Source organism: Narcine bancroftii, chromosome 3, assembly GCF_036971445.1.
Source record: "Narcine bancroftii isolate sNarBan1 chromosome 3, sNarBan1.hap1, whole genome shotgun sequence".
NCBI lineage: Eukaryota > Metazoa > Chordata > Chondrichthyes > Torpediniformes > Narcinidae > Narcine > Narcine bancroftii.
In genome coordinates, this window is record NC_091471.1 from 206,719,570 (window position 1) to 206,742,035 (window position 22,466).

The window sequence follows — 22,466 nt, forward strand, 5'->3', positions numbered from 1 at the left end:
TTATATTCTTGTTCTTATGTTTCTCTTCACTCATTCTAAATGGCTTGGCCCTTAAGTTAAGACACTAATATGAGTTCAAAATCAAAATCATTCTTCCTGCTCCAAGCCGTCAAGTCTGCAAGAATTTTGTAAGTTTCAAAAAGATTTTCTCACAGAACATAGAACAATACAAAACAGTACAGGCCCTTCGACCTCAGATGTTGTGCAAACCCATATATTCCTTCCTTAAAAAAATACTAAACCCTCCCTACCCCTTAACCCTCTATTTTTCTTTCATCCATGTGTCAGCCCAAGAGACTCTTAAATCCCCCCAATGTTTCAGCCTCCACCACCATCCCCAGCAAGCCATTCCAGGCACCCACAACTCTCTGTGTAAAAGTATCCCTGATGTCTCCCCTAAACTTCCCTCCATTCATTTTGTAAATATGTCCCCTGGTGTTTGCTGATCCTGCCCTTGGAAACAGATACTGGCTGTCCACCATAACTATGCCTCTCATAATCTTGTAGACCTCAATAAGTCTCCTCTCATCCTTCTATGCTCCAAAAAGAAAAGTCCGAGTTCTGCTAACCTTGTCTCATAAAACTGGTTTCCCAATCCAGAAAACATCCTGGTATATCTCCTTTATATCCTCTCCATAGCTTCCACATTCTTCCTATAATGAGGTGACCAGAACAGAACAAAATACCCTAAGTGTAGTCTTACCAGAGATTTGTAGATTTGCAATATGGCGTCTCTACTCCTGAATTCAATCTCCCTATTAATGAAGCCCAGCAACCCATTGGCCCTCTTAACTATCTTATCAACCTGTGCAGCGACCTTGAGGGATGTATGGATTTGAACCTCAAGGCCCCTCTGCTAATCCACATTCTTAAGTAACTGGCCTTGTACTCAGCCTTCTGATTTGTCCTTCCAAAATGCATCACCTCACACATCCAGATTGAAATCCAACTGCCACTTTTCTGCCTAACTCTGTATCCTATCTATATCCTCTTGTAATCTTCAACAACCTTCAGCTCCAACCACAACTCCTCCAAATTTCTGTGTCATTTGCAAACTTCCCATCCTTCCACCTTTTCATCCAGGTCATTTATAAATATCACAAAGAGCAGAGGTCCAAGAACAGATCCTAGACCCTCCCCCAACATTTTCTACCTCCCATCCTATTCTTTTAAAAACACCTAAACCCCAGTACCTGCATCAGTAATCTTTCCCTTCCTCCAGTCAAGTGTCTGTAATGGGTACACATTGTAGTTCCACGTACTGACCCATGTGATATGCCATAAGCAAGGACCAGACTTGTATCGTACTATAGGCTTTTATTAACAGAAGAAGCCACCTCTACTGACCAGTGGAATAAGTTGCACCATCTGTTATACCATTAGGGTGGAGCCAATCTACAGTCATAACCAATAGCGAGCAGTCAGCATAATACATTACATCACTACATTCACCACCCCCCCCCCCCTAAAATTAACCAATTTTAAGTAATAGTATAAAAAAAAACAGGGAATCAAAAAGGTTAAAAGCACCATAGAAGAGAGAAAATCAGTAGTCAAAAAAAATCTGTGAGAAATGCAGCAATTAAAACTTTTCATAAGTAAGCCGTTGAGGTGGCCTTGAAATTCTGAGGCTGACACAAAACAACTGGAGAGGGTTCCTGTAAGCTAACAGGTGAAGCTGTTTTTTCAGCAGGTAAGAAGTGATTTGTACCAAGTGTTGTTTGGGGTAAATCTCTGTGTTACAAACTGAATTTCAGGGACAGAGACATGTTGTTCTGAGGAGGGCAAAGGGAGATTAGTGGAAGTGGGAAAATGGTTAGAAGCTGTCGGCAGAACCCCAGGTGAAGCAAGATCCCTGAGGGAAACTGTCTTGTCTCCCATCAGGAAAAGCAATTTGAGCATATTGTGGGTTAGCATGAAGCAATTCTACACGCTCAACTAATGGATCCTCCTTGCTCTTGTCTACCATGCTTTCTCTGCAAGACTTCTCCAGGTCTAGAAAGCCAGGCAGGCAAGGTCGATCCAGACTTCGACCTTCTGGGAAAAGAAAACAAACGCTGATGAGGCGTTTCATTAGTTGCCGTGCAAAGTAAGGTTTGGATAGAGTTCAAAGCTTCAGGTAACACTTCTTGCCAGCAGCTGGCAGGGAGTCCTTTACATTTGAGTGCCATGGTAACAGCTTTCCAGATTGCACCATTGCTGCTTTCAACTTGCCCATTTCCCCAAGGGTTATAACTGGTAGTGTGGCTTGTGGCAGTGCTTCTGTCAAGAAGATAAAGCCAAAGCTCCGAGCTCATAAAGGCTGAACCTCTGTCGCTATGAATGAAATTCGGATAACCAAAAATACTAAAAATGGAATCAAGACTCTAGTTAGAGAACCAGCAGAAACATCAGTACAAGGAACAGCAAAAGGGAAACAATAGAATTCAACAATAACACGAAGAAAGTAAACGTTTCTATTATAGTGACCCTTTAAAATCTACACTGAGGTGTTCAAAGGGTCTAGAAGCTTTGATCAACGAGGAAGGTGAGGGTTTGTAATAATGTGGTTTCCATTCAGCACAAACAGGACATTGTCCAGTTAGGGTTTTCACAGCCTCTACTGTATAGGGCAGATTGAAAGATTTCACATAGTGATAAAGTCTGGTGACCCCCCCCAGGTAGCACAGTTCTTCATGAAGAACTTTAATTGGTCTAGCTGAAGACTCGCACAAGATGCATGAGAGAGGGCATCTGGGGGATCATTGAATTTTCCTGGACGATAGAGTATGTCATAGTCATAAGTAGAAAGTTCAATGTGCCATCGCATAATCTTATCATATTTAACCTTGTTCTTCAATTTAGTGTTGAACATGAAGGCAAGAGATTTCTGATCAGTTAACAAGGTGAACATCCTGCCAGCTAAGAAGTGTCTCCAGTAGCAGATAGCTTCCATAATAGCTCGTGCTTCCTTTTCAATGGATGAGTGTCTTAATTTGGGCCCACAAAATGTGCAAGAAAAGAAGGCTACAGGTTTGCCAGCTTGATTTAATGTGGCAGCTAGAGCAAAAGCAGTTGCATCCGATTCTACTTTTTTTTTCTCTTTCTTTGGCTTGGCTTCACGGACGAAGATTTATGGAGGGGGTAAATGTCCACGTCAGCTGCAGGCTCGTTTGTGGCTGACAAGTCCAATGCGGGACAGGCAGACACGGTTGCAGCGGTTGCAGGGGAAAATTGGTTGGTTGGGGTTGGGTGTTGGGTTTTTCCTCCTTTGCCTTTTGTCAGTGAGGTGGGCTCTGCGGTCTTCTTCAAAGGAGGTTGCTGCCCGCCAAACTGTGAGGCGCCAAGATGCACGGTTTGAGGCGATATCAGCCCACTGGCGGTGGTCAATGTGGCAGGCACCAAGAGATTTCTTTAGGCAGTCCTTGTACCTTTTCTTTGGTGCACCTCTGTCACGGTGGCCAGTGGAGAGCTCACCATATAACACGATCTTGGGAAGGCGATGGTCCTCCATTCTGGAGACGTGACCCACCCAGCGCAGCTGGATCTTCAGCAGCGTGGACTTGATGCTGTCGACCTCTGCCATCTCGAGTACTTCGACGTTAGGGATGAAAGTGCTCCAATGAATGTTGAGGATGGAGCGGAGACAACGCTGGTGGAAGCGTTCTAGGAGCCGTAGGTGATGCCGGTAGAGGACCCATGATTCGGAGCCGAACAGGAGTGTGGGTATGACAACGGCTCTGTATACGCTTATCTTTGTGAGGTTTTTCAGTTGGTTGTTTTTCCAGACTCTTTTGTGTAGTCTTCCAAAGGCGCTATTTGCCTTGGCGAGTCTGTTGTCTATCTCGTTGTCGATCCTTGCATCTGATGAAATGGTGCAGCCGAGATAGGTAAACTGGTTGACTGTTTTGAGTTTTGTGTGCCCGATGGAGATGTGGGGGGACTGGTAGTCATGGTGGGGAGCTGGCTGGTGGAGGACCTCAGTTTTCTTCAGGCTGACTTCCAGGCGAAACATTTTGGCAGTTTCCGCAAAACAGGACGTCAAGCGCTAAAGAGCTGGCTCTGAATGGGCAACTAAAGCGGCATCGTCTGCAAAGAGTAGTTCACGGACAAGTTTCTCTTGTGTCTTGGTGTGAGCTTGCAGGCGCCTCAGATTGAAGAGACTGCCATCCGTGCAGTACCGGATGTAAACAGCGTTTTCATTGTTGAGGTCTTTCATGGCTTGGTTCAGCATCATGCTGAAGAAGATTGAGAAGAGGGTTGGTGCGAGAACACAGCCTTGCTTCACGCCGTTGTAAATGGAGAAGGGTTCAGAGAGCTCATTGCTGTATCTGACCCGACCTTGTTGGTTTGCCCTCAGACAGCTCCAAGAAAAGTGCAGAGAACAAAACAAAGGACTCTACATCACCTTTGTTGACCTCACCAAAGCCTTCGACACCGTGAGCAGGAAAGGGCTTTGGCAAATACTAGAGCGCATCGGATGCCCCCCAAAGTTCCTCAACATGATTATCCAACTACTTTTTTACTGAAAACGTAAATCCTCATCAATTGCAGACATGGTGGCCTTGGCTATATCCTGTTTAATGTTTTCAAAAACTTAGAGGGCCTCATTACTCAAAGGAAAATTGGCAGTTTTAAAAAGAGGTCGTGCTTTACTTACTACGTAGCCTTGCGACCAGGTATGGTCCGACCTAGGAGGGGAGGCAGGCCCCTCCAGCCCAGGTAAGAAACCTGCATAGGAGAAGGCTACTCCGATATAAAACCTACGACCCAAGGACCTCGCTGCCACGTCCCAGCTTGCTTGGCCACGGCACACGAACCATGGGTGTAAAGGGTGGGGCCAGTACTGCGCACACTGCACTCCACCTAAAAGCTCTTTTGCACAGGCCCGAGGACATGTCCACGTCCTCCCCCTCCACGTCCTCCCCCTCCACGTCCTCCCCCTCCACGTCCTCCCCCTCCACGTCCTCCCCCTCCACGTCCTCCCCCTCCACGTCCTCCCCCTCCACGTCCTCCCCCTCCACGTCCTCCCCCTCCACGTCCTCCCCCTCCACGTCCTCCCCCTCCACGTCCTCCCCCTCCACGTCCTCCCCCTCCACGTCCTCCCCCTCCACGTCCTCCCCCTCCACGTCCTCCCCCTCCACGTCCTCCCCCTCCACGTCCTCCCCCTCCACGTCCTCCCCCTCCACGTCCTCCCCCTCCACGTCCTCCCCCTCCACGTCCTCCCCCTCCACGTCCTCCCCCTCCACGTCCTCCCCCTCCACGTCCTCCCCCTCCACGTCCTCCCCCTCCACGTCCTCCCCCTCCACGTCCTCCCCCTCCACGTCCTCCCCCTCCACGTCCTCCCCCTCCACGTCCTCCCCCTCCACGTCCTCCCCCTCCACGTCCTCCCCCTCCACGTCCTCCCCCTCCACGTCCTCCCCCTCCACGTCCTCCCCCTCCACGTCCTCCCCCTCCACGTCCTCCCCCTCCACGTCCTCCCCCTCCACGTCCTCCCCCTCCACGTCCTCCCCCTCCACGTCCTCCCCCTCCACGTCCTCCCCCTCCACGTCCTCCCCCTCCACGTCCTCCCCCTCCACGTCCTCCCCCTCCACGTCCTCCCCCTCCACGTCCTCCCCCTCCACGTCCTCCCCCTCCACGTCCTCCCCCTCCACGTCCTCCCCCTCCACGTCCTCCCCCTCCACGTCCTCCCCCTCCACGTCCTCCCCCTCCACGTCCTCCCCTCCACGTCCTCCCCCTCCACGTCCTCCCCCTCCACGTCCTCCCCCTCCACGTCCTCCCCCTCCACGTCCTCCCCCTCCACGTCCTCCCCCTCCACGTCCTCCCCCTCCACGTCCTCCCCCTCCACGTCCTCCCCCTCCACGTCCTCCCCCTCCACGTCCTCCCCCTCCACGTCCTCCCCCTCCACGTCCTCCCCCTCCACGTCCTCCCCCTCCACGTCCACCCCCTCCACGTCCACCCCCTCCACGTCCACCCCCTCCACGTCCTCCCCCTCCACGTCCTCCCCCTCCACGTCCTCCCCCTCCACGTCCTCCCCCTCCACGTCCTCCCCCTCCACGTCCTCCCCCTCCACGTCCTCCCCCTCCACGTCCTCCCCCTCCACGTCCTCCCCCTCCACGTCCTCCCCCTCCACGTCCTCCCCCTCCACGTCCTCCCCCTCCACGTCCTCCCCCTCCACGTCCTCCCCCTCCACGTCCTCCCCCTCCACGTCCTCCCCCTCAAAAGATACTCACAAACTCAAGCTAGCATGCTGGAACATCAGAACCATGCTAGACAAGGCTGACAGCCACCGACCTGAATGTCGGTCTGCCCTCATCGCACATGAACTCCTCAGACTTGACATCGACATAGCCGCTCTCAGTGAAGTCCGCCTTGCAGATGTAGACAGTCTCCAAGAATGCGGCATGGGCTACACACTCTTCTGGTCTGGCAAGCCTATGGATGAACGACGCCTATCTGGTGTAGGCTTAATGGTCAAGAACTCCATTGCCTCCAAACTCGAAAACCTCCCGACAGGCCACTCGGACCGGATCATGTCCATGCGACTCCCCCTTCAAAACAAGCATCACATCACCCTCATCAATGTCTATGCTCCAACCCTCCAGGCTGAACCAGCAGAAAAGGACAAGTTCTACACTGATCTGCGCAACCTCATTCAACGCACCCCTACAGCCGACAAGGTTGTCATCTTTGGCGACTTCAACGCTCGCATCGGCAAAGACTCAGAAACCTGGCAAGGAATCCTGGGCAAGCATGGTGTCGGCAAGTGCAATGACAATGGGCACCTCCTGTTGGAGCTCTGCGCAGAACAGATGTCGACTCTTTAGCTCAGCAAGCTCTGGCCAAATGGTCCTTCTTCCCGCAGTTGGTGCAGGTATCTTGGTGTGCAGGGCATCAGTTGTGGACATGTAGTGCCAAGCCGCAGAAGTAACACTTTGGGGACCGGCTTTTGTGCCACGGTTTCGTAGAGCTCAGTAGAGAATCTTCACTACAGATCGATCTGAGGGGTGCCACTTCTCCCTTGCTCGAATGCTTTCGCCACTTGTAGTGCAGTTAGAAGCATCTTCGCTTGTGCAGAGCCACATTAAAAGTCAAGCCCAGAGTCTCCAGTAGACGCTATCTAATGTATCCTGATTCCAGACCGCTTATGAATACATCTAACATCAGGGATCACAGTGAGCTTCAGCCGTGGTGGCAGTGCAGGCACAGTCCCTGGATAGCCCTTTCAGGGCAAGTGCGAAAACATCTACGCTCTCACCCACTTGTTGCTTCCGAATGTGAAGCTGGTGTCTTGCGTACAGGGTGTTCTGAGGTATATTAATAATAGGCTAAGGAGATTCACTGCATTCTGATAGCCAGCTACCTCTCTGACCACGAAGTAGGGGACGTCTCTGAAGAGAGCCACAAAATGGTACATTTTCTCAGTGTCTTGCATGACATTGTTCTTTTGCATGTATGCTTCAAAACATTGGAGCCAGTGGTGGAACTTTTCTCTGGCTCAGGTGGCATCTTGATACATCTCGAGTCTTCTAGGTTTCAGGGAAGTATCCATAATTTTCTTCTGTTAATGAAATTGATATGCCATAAGCAAGGACCAGACTTGTATCATACTATAGGCTTTTATTAACAGAAGAAGCCACCTCTACTGACCAGTGGGATAAGTTGCACCATCTGTTATACCAGTTGGGTGAAGCCAATCTACAGTCATAACCAATAGCAAGCAGTCAGCATAATACTACACCATGCCCTAAGTTCACCCCCTTTATTCCTAATACACCTAGCAATGAAATAGACACATTTCAAACCCTCTAATTGGCTACCTTTATGTTTTGTCCCCTGCCTGTCATTACTCATATTATACCTAGTACGGTTAAGAGTTCTTCTATGAGCAGCCCTACAGGTTATTTCTAACATTCATTAAACCATGGAAAGAGCACAATTAACTGATTATAGATTTACAATGAAAAGTAAGATCAACTAGTATTGTTGTGGAATTTATTCAAGAGCCTGAAGGCTGCAGTGAAGAAATGATCTTTAAGGCTATTGGTGTTTGCTTTCATACTCTTGAGCCTTCTCCTTAATGGGAAGAGGAAGTGAGCCTGTGGTGTGATTAGAAGTACCCTGGCAGCAATAGAGTGGAGGAGGATTTCCTGGAGTGTGTAGGAATGGTTTCCTTGATCAATAATGTCAGGGAGCCAGCTAGAGAGCAGGTCATCTAAACTGGATGTTGGGATTGATTAGTATCCTTATGTGTAACCCTTAGGGAAGAGTGACCACAGTACAGCGGCATTTTTCATTAGGATAAAGATTGACACCCATTAATTCAGAGACCTGGATATAGAACATGTAGAAGGGTAACTTTGATGATATGAGGCATGACTTGAAGAATATACTTGATGATTTGATGGCAGGTATTCAAAGATCATCTGAGGGAGCTTCAAAATTGTAATTGCTGTTTGCCATAAAAATAAAATGAGCAAGGCAGCTCGACCATGGCTAACAAAGGAAATCAGGGCTGTATGATCCCAATGAGACATAAAAGCCATAGAAGGACAATATAAAATGGCTAAGAAAAGCAGCAAACCTGAGGACCATGAGAAATTTAGAATTCAGCAGAGGAAGTCAAAGGGTCTAATTAGAAAAGGGAAAATAAAACATGAGAGGAAATACAAAACTGATTACAGAAGCTTCTGAAGGTACATAAAGGGAAAGAGACCAATAAAAGCAAATGCAAGTCCCTTATAGTCAGGCTAAGGGAATTCATAATGTGGTACCATTGGAAGCTAATTGAATGGATCTTTGATTCCATCTTCAATAAGGAAGATACACATTCCAGGAGTACTAGGGGCCCAAGGGACTAGCACAAAGGAAATTGACAGAAATTGTTATCAGACATGAAATTGTGTTACCTAAATTGAAAGTCGATAATTCCCCAGCGCCTGACAATCTGCATCCCAGTTTTCTGGGAAGTCGCCCCAGAGATAATGATGCATCAGCAATTATTTTCCATTATTCTCTACATTCTGGATCAGTTCCTTTGGATTGGAGAGTTGCAAACATGACAATATTTTTTTTTAAGAAAGGAGAGAAGAATTATAGACCGGTTAGCCTGAAATCAGTGGTGGGGAAAATGTGGTCAATTATTAAACATTTGGAGCAGAGCAACAGAATTAGTCCCAATCAGCATGGATTTACAAAAAGGAAATGCTTGACAACATTTCTAGAATTTTTTTGAAGATGCAACCAGTAAAGCCAAAATGGTGAACCAGTTGATGCAGTATATTTGGACTTTCAAAAAACTTTTGCTAAGGTGCTACACAAGAGTCTGATATACAAAATTAAAGAACATGGCATTGAAGATAATGGATAGTAAATCACTTTGCATTGACATATGGGTCATTTTCAGATTGACAGTCAGCTTCTTGTGGGGTTCAGTGCTAGGAACCCAGCTATTTACAATATATATTAATCTAGATAAAGGAATTTTGGTAATATCTCCAAATTTTCAGATGACACCAAGTTATGTGGTAGTGACTTGGACACATTGTAAAGAGGATAAATGTGAAGTCATCCACTTTAGTAGCAATAAAAGCAGGCATATTATTAACTGAATGAAGAGAAATTAAGTAAAAGGAGGTACAACGAGATATGGGTGTCAAGGTACATCAGTCAATGAAGATTGAAGATGCCAGGTAATGAAGAAAGCAAACAACATGTAGATCCTTATTGCAAGATGTTTTTATACTGCAGCTATATATGGCCTCGGTGAGGCTACATCTTGAGTTTTATATATGGTTTGGGCATTCTTGCTATTAAGGGAAGAATGAAGGTTCACCAGACTGATACCAGGGATATCAGAACGGACATTTGAAAAAAGACTGGGGTCATAGGTTCATTGAAATTTACAATAGAGGGATCTCACTGAGATATACACGGTTCTGACAAGACTATAGACAGGTTAGTTGCAGGAAAAATGTTCAAAATGTTGGACAATACAGAAACGGGGTCACAGTCGAAAATAAAGGACTGAGATGAGGAAAAACTTTTTCCCCCTCAGAGAGTTGTGAATATGTGGAATTACTGCTACAGAAAATTATTGAGGCTAACTCATTAGATATTCAAAAGGGAGGTGGATGTGGACCTACTATCTAAAGGAATCAAGGGGAATGAAGAGAAAGCAGGAATAGGATATTGAATATTATGAGCAGTCATGAATCAGACATGAATCAGCTGTGAATGGCCTTCTCTTGCTCTTATTTTCTATGTTTTTATTTTTCTATGTCTCGATGTGAAGAGTATGTCAGTGTGTTGGTCGCATTTCTTAGACAATGGGAGATATAGATGAAGTCCATGGTGGGAAGGGAAGTTTGTGTTATGTTCTAGGCTGCATTCACTACCTTCTACCTTCGGTAGCTTCTTCTAATCTTGATGAGAGTGATACATCCAGCAAGCATGCTTGTAATGGTGCACCTGTAGAAGTTGTAAAGAAACATAGGGGACATGCCAAACTTACTTTGTTTTCCAAGAAAGTAAAGTTGTTTGGTTCATTTTCTTGACTGTTGCATTAACATGCTTGTCCCAGATAAGATCCCTGGAGATGTTTATTCCAAAGAATTTGAAACCATCTCCAAGGGTTCTAACTGTACAGTTCAACTGTTTCGGCTCTGTACTGGGTTTACACAGCCGATTACAAGAGTCAACAATGGTTTATTTTTAAATTTCAGGGTAATTTGGTATTAAAATATTGTGAATTACTTTTAACTGCATCCACTGGTCAGTGGTAAATGCCACATTTTGGGGTCATCTTATATAAGGATGTCATGATAATGAATATGTATGAGATGTACCGGAAATCACGTGGTATGAGAGAGAGATAAGAACACAAGCAGGAGAACAAAGGGAAACTGGAAAATAAAAAGACACGGAGAAGTTTACCTGATAAAACTTGTGTTTAATGTTTTATTAACTTCACATTTCGGGCCACAAATGTGACGTTGGCAACGAGGATGAAAGAAGCTTGAAGAAAATTAAAGACTAAACAAGATTACAGAGGATTACAGACAACTTCAAGGTGATAAGAATTTTCTCTTTGTCTCAGTACTTTTGGGGCTGGAATATTTCCTCATGGCTGGGGCAGACGGTGACTTTCTAACACATAGTGGAATTGCTCATTTTGACCCGACTGGTGATGCAAGCACTGTAAGTGTGAAGTGGAAAGCATGGCTGGAAGAATTTGAATCCTACGCCGACAGTCGTGGCCTATTTCTAGATACCGGTACAGTTGAACAAAAAGCGCAGAGGAGGGCGTTACTTCTTTTCACTGCGGGACCCTCAGTTCGGGAAACATTTAAGACACTTTTGAATACTGGAAGAAAGGATGAGTACCGGAAAGCGGTAGATGCATTAAATGCACATTATGTAGTGACACCGAATGCTACATTTCAACGCCATTTGTTTCGGAGAACGAGACAAGAAGATGGCCAGACAATTGCTCAGTACGTGACGAGACTACGCCAGCTAGCTGTTGGATGCAATTACATGCCAGCTGATTTGGACAACCAATTATTGGATCAAGTCGTACAGCACTGCAGATCAGATAAACTCAGAAGACGTCTACTGGAAAGAGGGAGTGAGTTGGAACTCACCGATGCTTTAACCATTGCTGCTGCATTAGAGGCTGTTGAAGGGCAATTTCATACCATGACCCTGAAAGACAACTCAAGCCAGCAAATTAAGAGGCTCTCACATCGCCATAATCAGCCAAGATATAGGTTGACACAGGACGTGGAGTGTTATCGATGTGGAAACCGAGGTCACTTTGGAAAAGACCCATATTGCCCGGCCAAAGGCAAAGTTTGCAGAAAGTGTGGAGGTAAGGACCACTTTGCAAAGAAGTGCAAAAGCAAGTCCAATGCAGACCAGAAGAGGAAGAGTACAACTTCCAAAGGCAAAGCCTGGGGGAAAGGAAAGTATCCTGGAAAGAAAGATACCATTCGCCAGATAGACGGTGACGATGATGATACTCAGGAGGAACAGAGTTGTTACCAATTTACGTTGAATGAAGTACATCATGAGAAGGTCCCAGTGATCATTGGTAGAGTGACAGTGCAGGTCATTGTAGACTCAGGCAGTGACAGTAATGTGATTGATCGACATTTATGGGAGAAGTTGAAAAGGAAAAAGATCATCTGTACCTCAAAGTGTTCCAAGAAACTGTATCCATACACAGCAACCAAGCCATTGCAGACCATTGGATGTTTTACTGCAACTGTTGAAGCTGGAGATAAGTACACCGAAGCAGAGTTTATGGTCATAGAAGAGAAGGGAGAACCATTGCTGAGTAGAAGCACAGCGCAAGACCTGGCAATACTTCATATTGGAGCTTGTGTCAATTCAATTCAGTCATACGAGGATATGAAGCAAGAATTCCCCGCAGTCTTCCAAGGAGTAGGAAAGCTGAAAGGTCGACAATTGAAGCTAGCGGTAGATGAAACGGTCAAACCCAAGGCACAACCAATGCGCTGAACTCCGTTTGGACTTCGTGGGAAAGTCGAAGCCAAAATTAAAGAATTGATCGAACAAGACATTATTGAACCTGTGGAACATTCGACACAATGGGTCAGTCCCATAGTGATTGTGCCCAAACCAAAGGGTGACATAAGACTATGTGTTGACATGAGAATGGCCAATGAAGCTATAATTAGAGAACGACATCCTATACCAACAGTGGAGGAAATACTTCAAGAACTAACTACCAGCAAGGTAGTCTCAAAAATTGATCTGAAATGGGGCTATCATCAATTAGAGCTGGATCCAGGTTCCCGAGATGTAACAACATTTGTGACTCACTGTGGATTGTATCGTTACAAGAGACTATCATTTGGAATTAATGCAGCTTCGGAGATCTACCAGTATGAAATCCATCGAGTGATTCAAGGCATTCCTGGAGTTGCCAACATTTCTGACGACATCATAGTTCATGCACCAACGAAGGAAGAGCATGACAAACGGTTGAGGCATGTACTATCTAGACTACAGGAGGCAGGCCTTACCGTGAATGGAAACAAGTGCCAGTTCGGTGTGTCAGAAATGGACTTCATGGGACACAGACTTACACGGAAAGGACTAAACCCTGCAGAGGCCAAGGTGAAAGCTATTGCAAATGCATGTGCACCTCAGAACGCAACAGAGGTGAGGAGTTTCCTGGGATTAGTCAATTTTTGTGCAAAGTTCATTCCTAATCTCGTTACAGTGGCAGAAACACTAAGGAAACCAACCAGGAAAGGTGTACCATTTCATTTTGGATCTGAGCAGAAGAAAGCATTCACAGCGCTGAAGCAAAGCCTGACAGATGCAAAAACTCTTGGATATTACGATCCGGCGGCATCAACCAAAGTCATAGCGGATGCCAGCCCGGTTGGTTTAGGAGCCGTGTTGGTCCAGATGCATGATGGAGGACCAAGAATCATTGCCTATGCCAGCAGATCGTTATCAGATGTGGAAAGAAGATACCCTCAGACAGAGAAAGAAGCACTCGGACTTGTATGGGCCTGTGAGAGGTTCCATGCATATTTATACGGCATTGAATTTGAACTCATCACAGATCATAAGCCATTAGAGGTGATCTATGCACCTAGATCCAAACCATGTGCCAGAATAGAGAGATGGGTACTCAGACTACAACCCTACAAATATAAAGTAATCCACATTGCAGGGAAAGCAAACATTGCTGATCCGCTGTCCAGATTGGTGAAGGATGGAGGTCCACAATCCAAGTCAGAATTGGGAACAGAAACAGAGAGCTTTGTATGCTTCGTAGCTATTCAGTCAACACCGAAAGCTGTGACTACGAAGGAAGTCGAGAGAGAATCCGAACATGATCCAGAACTCATGGAAGTAAGAGAATGCATACAGAGTGGACAATGGGACAAGTGTACTCACAAGGCTTACATTCCCATTAGAGACGAACTTTGTTGCATCGGACAGTGTGCATTAAGAGGTTGCAGATTGGTGATACCGTAAAGATTGAGACCGAAGATCGTATCCTTAGCGCATGAAGGACATCTAGGTATTGTTGGTACCAAGCAAAACCTCAGGACCAAGGTATGGTGGCCAGGTTGTGATAAAGATGCAGAGAAATTTGTTAAAACTTGTCACGGATGTCAAATCACAAGTAGGAGTAATCCGCCAGAACCGATCCAGAGTACGCAACTCCCGACAGGACCATGGATCGACGTAGCTGTTGATTTTCTTGGATCTTTACCGACGGGTGAATCAATTATGGTAGTGATAGATTACTACAGCAGATACTATGAGTACGTGGTGTTGAAGTCCACAACCACTGAAAAAACAATACAAGCGTTAGCAGAGATATTCGCAAGATATGGATTACCTGTTACATTATACTCTGACAATGGTCCACAATTCATTTCAGAGACATTTGCGGAATACATGAGGACCACAGGTATCCACCATCATAAAGTAACTCCGAAATGGCCGCAAGCCAACGGAGAAGTAGAGAGACAAAATCAGTCCATTGAAAAACGATTGAGGATTGCACACGCAGAAGGACAAAATTGGCGAGAAGCATTGCTATCTTATGTGGCTGTCTATCGAGCAACGCCTCATGCAACCACTGGAAAAAGTCCTGCAGAAGCATTTTTTGGGAGAAAAATCTGCACAAAAATGCCAGAAATAAAGGAAATCCGAGACGACCAGGAGATGAGGGACCACGATGCTGAAAAGAAAGGTGCAGCAAAGCTGTACACAGATTCGAAACGTGGAGCCAAGTACTCAGACATCATACCAGGAGATAATGTTCTAGTGAGGCATGAAACTGGTGGTAAGCTAGACACACCTTATTACCATCAACCCTATACTGTCGTATCCAGAAGTGGCAGTATGGTGACAGTCAAGTCTCCAACTGGAGTCCTGTAAAAGAGAAATATAAGAAAAAGGTACCAGTCCAGAGATACATCGAGCGAAGAGGTTGAAAGGCCAATACGAGATGCTGAAACTGAGAGACCTGATGATGTTCCAGAGGCAGTTACCAGCACTCCTGATGAAGTGACTAGAGCAGCAGAAACACCCGAAGCCGTGGCGAGCATTATTTCCGACGCTGAGAGTGAACAACCGAGAAGCGACGACAATATCGCAGGCAGGCCGAAACGAAACCGGAAAGCGCCCAAACGATACGAAGACTTTGTGCCATAGTTTTAATAAGAACTTTGGGACAGTATTTAATCTTATATCATAAAGTGCATGTATGAGTGCTGTAGGAAGTAAATTTTATGTAGTTGAGTTATAGTATTACCATTAGTTACGATGTTTGTATGTTTTCAAGGGATATTGGTAAATGAAGATAAAGTTTATTTCTGATTAAAGGAGGGATGTCATGATAATGAATATGTATGAGATGTACCGGAAATCACGTGGTATGAGAGAGAGATAAGAACACAAGCAGGAGAACAAAGGGAAACTGGAAAATAAAAAGACACGGAGAAGTTTACCTGATAAAACTTGTGTTTAATGTTTTATTAACTTCACATTTCGGGCCACAAATGTGACAAAGGGCATCGCTCAAAACCTATATTTTAGATGGAAATATTAGGTCGTCCTATCCGAGTCGTCCTATATGCCAACATAGACAGTATATTCTGTCCTGTTGCAATTTGATATTAGGCTTACTACTGTGGTGTCGTTGGCAGATTTGAAGATGGAGCGGAACAGTATTTGGCTGTATACTAATAAAAAATGTGATATCAGCCATGTCTGATCACATGAAATAGAAGAGTAATCTCTGGACACCTTGGGGTGAGCAGCATAAAGGACAAAATCTGAATGATTACCGCACAAAAATTTCAAAGGCTGGCTCCATTTCAACACCATGCCCAAAAAGGACAAGTGTGTTTTAAGAGGTTTGACATGAGCTGTAAAATTTATTTGAGGTAAATATTGCTAATTGACAATAGTTTATTAGCAACAGCAAGGTAAATGGAGTTCAACTTCTTTTTAAAATTGAGAATGTTACATTTACAGAATGCCCACAAGAGGGAGATGCAGAATGCTGCAAATCATCTCCATTGTTGTCAAAAAGGAATATTACAAAAACTAGAATCCGATTCTACTTATGTATAAATACACATTCCATTAATTAGGATTGGCCTTTTGAGCAGCAATTCAAACTTCTTTACAGTATGCTCCCACCAGCAATTTGCCTCAAGCAGGGACAGCTATCACACAAAAACCACTGTATCAACCTTCCCACCTAAAATAGCACAATTTTCTGCAATAGGGTCACAAAAACTTACCAAATAACAACAATCTAGTTGCTTTGAAAAATGACCATTAGTTCATTAGTAATTATATTATTTGAAAGCAATTGATAAAAGACAGAGCATAAGACTTCAATTTGGTTTTGCTAAGAATAGATTTTTAAATTAACAGAAGCCATCTAAGAAGTTTGGGCTATGTTACAAAAAAAAACACTGCATGTTCAATGTTTTAATTTTTCTTTATATTTATCAAGTTCCTTGGTCACAATAATGATGTGAAATTCCGAACTTATTGTAAATAGAGTTTCCTCACAAGTGCCCAACGTCAAGCCATCCCAGATTGCACCCATTCAGCCAAAGATGCTGTTGTTGCCATCTGATCTTTCCAGTTATATAGAGGAGATTTACATCGTTCATCACAACCAGCTAGAGCTATTACCACTGAATACCAAAGGCAAATACAGTGAAACTAATTCAATGGTAAACTTGTGATATTACCGTGTAATTTTATTTAAAAAATGGCGATGGTATATTAAATTATTTTATTTATTTTTTTAATTTAGACATACAGCATGATTACAAGGCCCTTCTAGCACATGAGTCCATGCTGTCCCATTACAACCAATTAACCTACAACCCCCATACATCTTTGAAGGGTGGGAGGAAACTGACACAGTTAAGGGGAGAATGAACAAACTTCTTACAGACAGCGCCAGATTAGAACCCATGTGGCTGCCGCTGTAACAGCATTGCGCTAACTGCTACACTAATGGTGCCGCCCTTAATAGTCAGGAAAATCCTGACACAAAACACCTGAGGGAGCAGAAGACAGTGGGAAGAAGACTGTAATTTCCTTGAACACCTCACTGGCTGGGTGCAGTGCATTTAGAATAGGTTTCACCCCACTTACAATCTAGGGGTATAAGTAGGGTTAACTCTAAAGAGAAATCAACTCAGGCAAAAGTTGACTCTCCCTGGTGGTGAGCCCATGGAGAAAAGCAACACAGACAGTTTTCTTTGAATAGTTCTGCAAAATATCTCCATAGAGGTACAGACACAGAATCCCATCTTGAGCATCATATTGGTAGCCCACACTGAGTTTCTGGTGGTTTTGTGGCTACAATTATAAATGTGCCAGATGAGAGGAATCAGAAGACAAAAATGCCCTGCATTGAGCTTGTTATATGGCAAATTGACTGAAACATGGTGGGACAACACATAGTCGCAAGGAATGAATGTGTTATCCAAACATAAGCAGTACAATTAGCATAGCCGTGAGCTGAATGCTGTTACAGTGCCAGCATCCATGACTGGGTTTCAAATCCAGCACTATCTGTAAAGAGTTTGTACATTCTCCCCATGTCTGCCTGGGTTTCCTCCAGGTGCTCCAGCTTCCTCCCACCCATCAAAATGTGTAGGTCAAGTGGGTGGAAATTGGGAGACTGACTTGTGGGCCAAATGACCTATTTCCATGCAGTATGTATGTCTAAATTTAATTTAAATATTTAAAAATCTCCAATATGAAGTATTTATATTTAGAAATGGTTTCATGGGTAGTAATGCATTCAGAGATCAACAGCACCTGTGATTCATGTAAGTCTCTGAACTTTAAAGAGAAATCTAAACTATCATTTGAGTGAGTCCCTTGTTTTTTTGAACCATAATCAATTCCATATCTGCATGCTCAATCAACCTCTTTCCTCCAGAGTCATGGCTTCCTTAAAACCACTGAGCTAAGCACAGGGGATATAACACAGTTCATCTGCAATGGATAGAATAATCCAAAGGTTGGGAAGTTCAGGATGACCTCTTCAGGCAGGTAGCCCAGATCCAGGTGCATAGCCTGGATTCACATTGCTGTACAGAAGGTGAGAGCCCTCTATTCTTACTGCCTTAAAATACACCCAGCCTCCATGTATTTCCTCCAGTAATAGAGATAGGAACGTGACTCAGTCACACCCTCAGGATCTACAGACGAGCACTTTTTCCTCTTTCCTCTGCCTCTGGCACAGGGTCTCAGTAGGTATGCTGCAGGAGCTGATCACAGAAGCAACCATGATAAAGACATAATAACTGGCAAGCTTCCCATGTATCCCACCCAATGTCTATAAACAAATTACAGTAGTCTTTGCCAGTTCCCAGTCAATCTCCGTTCATTGTTGTAATCAGCAATACTATAAATAGCCAAGCATCCCTTTAAGCAGTACAACTGATGTGAACAAGGTACAATGAAAACATGTTTATCTGTAAATGTCCAACAATGCTTCTGAAGCACAAGTATTAGCCCAGATCCAAATGTAAACAAGAACTCTGGACCTGCTGAGGTTTCTCAGTATATGCAATGTGCCATGTATCTGATATACACCCAAAAGTGGCTGGTCAGTTTCTTGAACTGCCTGACCCCACCAAATGATCACATTTTTGTATTTCATGCTGTAATTCTACAGCATTCTAAAATGATAATGTCCAGGTGTCAGGATCAGTAAATTCAACATTAAGGTTCTCAACACTATTAAGGATTTAGATTTGCAGCTTTCATTCTCTGGGGCCTCAATGTTATCCAAGATAGGGCATTTATACACTGCTGTTAAATATCTTCTGAATGTACCTCAATTGTTTGTATTGAAAAAAAGATGGTGCCAAACTTGATTACACCATCCCAGGCTTTGTTTATAAACTTAGTAAAATTTAAAGGTTTTGAATTAGAATTTAAAAACTTCAAAACTAACATTTTACCAAATAAAAAAATAATTGCTACATCCAATTGCCAACATTCTTTTTCTTAACTTCCGAATTCAGGCATCCCTGTGTTAAGGGGTGGGGGGGGGAGCGGAGAAAGAAGGGGTTACCTTCCTGGTTGCCTTTCTGTATTGCAATTATCCCCAATTCAAATCCATATTATCTGCAGGTGTCAAGAAATGAGTTTATTTCCTTATTTACATAAATAAAGTGAGAATGACTTTTATTCCAAATATCACATCTTTGGATAGCAATTTGTATAGGAGTGAATTTCCCCAATTTGAACTGCTGTCAGGCAAGGTGGCCTGAACTGTGATTTCCTTTCACACTGACACATTAAATCTGACAAATTTACCTGGAACGTAGCAGCTCACCTGCCAGTGTGAATGCTCTGAACCCGGGGGGGGGGGGGAGGCAGTACAAATCAACCCGGGACCGATACAACCCAGGAGGATGTATCAGAGCTGACCCATGTCGACTCAGCTCCAATGAGAAAGGGCCATCGCCTTCCCAAGATCGTGTTATATGGCGAGCTCTCCACTGGCCACCGTGACAGAGGTGCACCAAAGAAAATGTACAAGGACTGCCTAAAGAAATCTCTTGGTGCCTGCCACATTGACCACCGCCAGTGGGCTGATAACGCCTCAAACCGTGCATCTTGGCGCCTCACAGTTTGGCGGGCAGCAACCTCCTTTGAAGAAGACCGCAGAGCCCACCTCACTGACAAAAGGCAAAGGAGGAAAAACCCAACACCCAACCCCAACCAACCAATTTTCCCTTGCAACCGCTGCAATCGTGTCTGCCTGTCCCGCATCGGACTTGTCAGCCACAAACGAGCCTGCAGCTGACGTGGACTTTTTACCCCCTCCATAAATCTTCGTCCGCGAAGCCAAGTCAAAGAAAAGATTCACACACCTATTTAGCGGGTTGGCAGTGTGAATTTGATCTAAAACAATTACATCTCTAATCTGTTCTACCAGAAGACCAGAAATAGTAATTTTGTCCATTCGATCTCAAAGTTCAAATTTATTATCAGTGTATAAGATCACATAAAACCCTGATTATAGAAACATAGAAGATAGGAGGAGTAGGTCATTCGGCCCTTCAAGCCTGCTCCACCATTCAACGAGATCATGGCTGATCTTAAAGTTCAGTACCCCATCCCCGCCTTCTCTACGTAGCCCCTATTTCCCTTATACTGAAGAAATATATCTAATTCCCTCTTAAATATATTCAATGAACCTGCCTCTATGGCAATGAATTCCACAGATTCACCACCCTCTGGGTAAAGAAATTCCTCCTCAACTCGGTTCTAAATGGTTTTCCCTGGGTTCTGGATTTTCCCATCATTGGAAACATCCCATCTGCATCCACTCTGTCCAGTCCTGCCAGAATTTTATAGGTCTCTATGAGATCCCCTCTCAATCTTCTAAACTCCAGCGAGTACAATCCCAAATTGCGCAATCTTTCCTCATAAGTTATTCCTGCCATTCCAGGTATCAGCCTGGTGAATCCTTCTTCAGATAAGGTGACCAAAACTGCACACAATACTCCAGGTGTGGTCTCACTAAGGCCCTGTATCCTTGTTCCTATACTCAAACCCTCTTGATATGAAGGCCAACATACCATTTGCCTTTTTAACTGCCTGCTGTACCTGCATGGTTGCCTTCAGAGACTGATGTACAAGTACCCCTAGGTCTCTCTGCACTTCCCCATCTCTTAATCTATTGCCATTCAAATAGTAATCTGCCCTCCGGTTTGTATTACCAAAGTGGATAACCTTACTTTTATCCACATTGTAGTGCATTTGCCATGTATCTGCCCAGTCCCTCAATTTATCCAAATCACACTGGAGCTTCCTGACCCCCTCTTCCGTGCACACAGCCCCTCCTAGCTTAGTGTCATCTGCAAATTTGGAGATATTACATCCAATCCCCTCATCCAGATCATTAATGTAAATTATTTTACCTATGGGCGAGGCAGAATTACCACTTACTGGGAGTGCAAAAAAAGACTGCATGTAAAGAAATGTAACCATAGATGCTGCCTGACTCGGTGTTTTTCTTTTTATTTGCCATGCCACATTGATACATTACCGTGTGAGTCGAGGACAGATTTTGTATTACGGAAAGACAGTGCCTATGCATTCATACCTGTGGTGAGGCGGTTACCTGCTCGTCTGTGGTGCAGACAAGTGCACCCTGCGCTGCTGGTGAACGGAATGACCCACCCCCCACCCAAACGCAAGCGGCGCCAGGCGTCCCGCTCGCGGTCAAGATCAAACTGCACGAGGCTCGGCCGCGTTCCAACCCCGCTTGTGCGCTCACGGCCGTTGCCGAGCAGCCGACACGCGGGCCCGCTGCAGCGACCCGGTCTGGCCAGTGGGTGGCGCCTTGTCACCGCCTCCGGCGCGGAGGCTGCAGCTCTGCCGTGGGAGAGTGGAGGCTTTGCCAAGGGTGGGATGAAAGCGGGAGCCCCAACCCACTCCTCAGCTTGAAAGCCTGTAATGACCTGCAGTCATTCTAGTTCAGAGACCTATAAACAGGGGACAGGATCTACAGACCTTGAGTATAAAGGTGTGTACATCTGATATCGCATTAAAACGAGAGCAAGCACAAAATAAATCAATGTAATATTCCGAATATCTCAATAAATGTGGTTAACATTATTGTAACGTTCATAATAAAAGGAACAGGAAAGGATTTCAGAGCTTAAAAACATGTGCTCTTTATTTTTTGGCTATTCTAGTTAACTACATGCAGCTGTGAATCAATCATACAAATATCTCCAGGTTAGAGGGAACAGTCAGCGAACTTCCTGAACTTGACTGGAAACAAAGTTATTATGGTAAGGATACAATTACACCGACGTGCATTAACACAACAAAGCAAAATGTCCCAAATTAGGCTATTCTGAAGTTTCTAGGAATTGACTATGAATCCCCTGGGCCCACCTGCTAATAACCCTAGAAAAAAAAATCAAGAGATTATTGTTTTTAATTTCTTTAAATGGTTTTATTTAGCTTCCCTCAGATGTTGGAGATGGGAAAAGGCTGCTCTGCTGGTTGCAGGTGAGAGGGTATTTACTGAAATTTCAGGCACTCGTCCAACCATTAATGGTAATCATCTCTCAAGATTGTTCTTTAAAGCCACAATGGAAATGGGGGATGGGGTGGCCAGTTTTAAGTAACTATTTGGGAGATGTTTAGGAGTTGATAAATATTGAAGCTGTTGAAGGCATAACCAGTTAAAGTTGCTGTGCCCGAATTAAAGAACATGGAGAACCAGGCTGTGCGAAGTTTCAGGATTTTGGACAAAGGCTTGGAGGGATTTAAGAGCAAAGAGAAGAATTTTAAGATCCATGTATTGCTGATAGGGAACTCATTTTAGGCCACAATAGAGGGGAAGGATGAACAGGACTTGATAAAATTGAAATACATTGGCATAGGAAATATTTTCATTGATGAGTGAATAA

The 22,466-nt window shown here is 44.7% G+C and overlaps 1 protein-coding gene and 1 long non-coding RNA gene across 9 annotated transcripts in view; one reads left to right on the forward strand and one right to left on the reverse strand.

The window, feature by feature from the left end:
* Positions 1 to 21,257, reverse strand: part of LOC138758058 (uncharacterized) — a 196,186-nt gene extending 174,929 nt beyond the window's left edge. The window contains exon 1 of the mRNA XM_069926427.1: positions 21,146 to 21,257. The gene's annotated coding sequence lies outside the window, so the exon portion shown is untranslated. The remainder of the gene's footprint in view (positions 1 to 21,145) is intronic.
* Positions 21,258 to 21,386: 129 nt separating this feature from the next.
* Positions 21,387 to 22,466, forward strand: part of LOC138758060 (uncharacterized) — a 50,511-nt gene continuing 49,431 nt past the window's right edge. For 6 of the 8 annotated variants that reach the window (XR_011354112.1, XR_011354111.1, XR_011354106.1 and 3 more), the window contains exons 1-2: positions 21,387 to 21,568; positions 21,741 to 21,839. This is a non-coding gene — a long non-coding RNA (uncharacterized lncRNA). Of the gene's footprint in view, positions 21,569 to 21,740; positions 21,840 to 22,014; positions 22,063 to 22,466 lie in introns of all 8 variants that reach the window. The other 2 variants (XR_011354110.1, XR_011354113.1) reach the window with 1 other exon arrangement.